Genomic DNA, 2,500 nt, shown 5'->3' on the forward strand with positions numbered 1-2,500 from the left:
GTGTGCAATACGTTACACTTCTCTCTATTAAAATGTAATTTGCCACGTGTCTGCCAAGTTCTGAATGCTGTCTAGATCATTTTGAATGACCTTTGCTGCTACAACAGTGTTTGCCGCCACTCCTATTTTTGTGTCGTCTGCAAATTTAACAAGCTTGCTTACTATACCAGAATCTAAATCATGAATGTAGATTAGGAATAGCAGAGGACCTAATAGTGATCCCTGAGGTACACCCCTGGCTACCTCACTACATTTTGAGGTTTCTCCTCTATTTAGTACTTTCTGTTTTCTACATGTTAACCACTCCCTAATCCATGTGCATGCATTTCCTTGAATCCCTACTGCATTCAGTTTGAGAATTAATGTTGAAAGGGAGGGAAGATCTTCTCCACAGAAGATTCTCCCAGCCTTTCAACTTTTTTCAAAAACAATACAATTAAAAAAGGCATCAGTGTTTAATTTCCAGACGATTTTAAACTCGCAGCACATTTGAAATGACCATTGGAACAGTATTTCTTAAAAAAATGTGTATATATTAAATATTTTTAAATAAACTATTTTATATATTTCTTTTCTCAAACAGTTTCCCATTTTTTAATCATTTGAAACTGGTACTGTCTTCAACATGACTGTTCCTAATGAATTAGCCATTCTCCTTGCATTATGCTGTTGGACTTTTGAATGACAAATGTTCGTTTTGAAAAGTAAATGTTGAAAAACAGGGAAGATCTTCTCCACAGATTAATTACAAATACAAAACAGAAAATAATTGATTGCATAAGTATTCACCCCCTTGAGTCAATATTTGGTAGAGGCACCTTTGGCAGCAATTACAGCCATGAGTCTATTTGGATAAGTCTCTACCAGCTTTGCACATCTGGACACTGCTATTTTTGCCCATTCTTCTTTGCAAAATTGCTCAAGCTCCGTCAAGTTGGATGGGGACCTTTGGTGAACAGCAATTTTCAACTCTTTCCACATATTCTCAATTGGATTGAGGTCCGGGCTTTGACTGGGCCACTCCAGGACATTGACCTTTTTGTTTTTAAGCCACTCCAGTGTGCCTTTGGCTGTATGTTTGGGGTCATTGTCCTGCTGGAAGATGAATCTTCTCCAAGTCCCAGGTCTATTGCAGACTTCAGCAGGTTTTCCTTCAGGATTTCTCTGTACTTTGCCGCATCCATTTTGCCCTCTATCTTCACGAGTTTTCCAGGCCCTGACGCAGAGAAGCATCCCCATAGCATGATGCTGCCACCACCATGCTTCACGGTAGGGATGGTGTTCTCAGGATGATGTACGGTGTTAGGCTTGCGCCAAACATAGCGCTTAGCGTTGTGGCCAAAAAGCTCTATTCTGGTCTCATCAGACCATAGAATCTTCTTCCACTTGGTCTCAGAGTCTCCCACATGCCTTCTGGGAAACTCTAGCCGAGATTTGATGCGAGTTCTTTTCTTTTTGCCACTCTCCCATAAAGGCCAGTTTTGTGAAGCACCCGGGCTATTGTTGCCATATGCACAGTGTCTCCCAGCTCAGCCGTGGAACACTGTAACTCCTTTAGAGTTGCCATAGGCCTCTTGGTGGCCTCCCTGACTAGTGCCCTATACGCCCGGATACTCCGTTTTTGAGGACGGCCTGTTCTAGACAGATTCACAGTTGTGCCATATTCTCTCCATTTCTTAATAATGGACTTTACTGTGCTCTGAGAGGATATTCAATGCCTTGGAAATGTTCTTATATCCTACCCCTGATTGGTGCTTTTGAAGAACCTTATTCCGGATTTGCTTTGAATGTTCCTTCATCTTCATGATGTAGTTTTTGTTAGGAAATGTACTAACCAACTGTGGGACCTCCCAGAGACAGGTGTATTTAACCTGAAATCATGTGAAACACCTTAATTGCACACAGGTGGACTCCATTCAACTAATTATGTGACTTCTAAAGACAATTGGTTGCACCAGAGCTTATTTAGGTGTGTCATAGCAAAGGGGGTGAATACTTATGCAATCAATTATTTTCTGTTTTATATTTGTAATTAATTTAGAACAAGTTGTAGATTTTATTTTTCACTTTGACATTATGGACTTTTCTTGTGTTGATCAGTGGCAAAAACTCCCAATTAAATCCATTTTGATTCCATGTTGTAACACAATGAAATGTGGAAAAGTCCAAGGGGGGTGAATACTTTTGAGAGCCACTGTATTTCTTAGCAGACACCCTTATCCAGGACGACTTACAATTGTTACAAGATATCACATTATTTTTACATACAATTATATTATTTTTCTACATACAATTACCCATTTATACAGTTGGATTTTTACTGGAGCAATCTAGGTAAAGTACCTTGCTCAAGGGTACAGCAGCAATGTCCCCCACCTGGGATTGAACCCACGACCTTCTAGTCAAGAGTCCCGAGACCTAACCACTACTCCACACTGCCGCCCTGACCATAGTCAAAATTGAGCTACATGACCAGAGTCACCATTGAGCTACATGACCA

The sequence above is a fragment of the Acipenser ruthenus genome, unplaced genomic scaffold (genome assembly GCF_902713425.1).
Source record: "Acipenser ruthenus unplaced genomic scaffold, fAciRut3.2 maternal haplotype, whole genome shotgun sequence".
NCBI lineage: Eukaryota > Metazoa > Chordata > Actinopteri > Acipenseriformes > Acipenseridae > Acipenser > Acipenser ruthenus.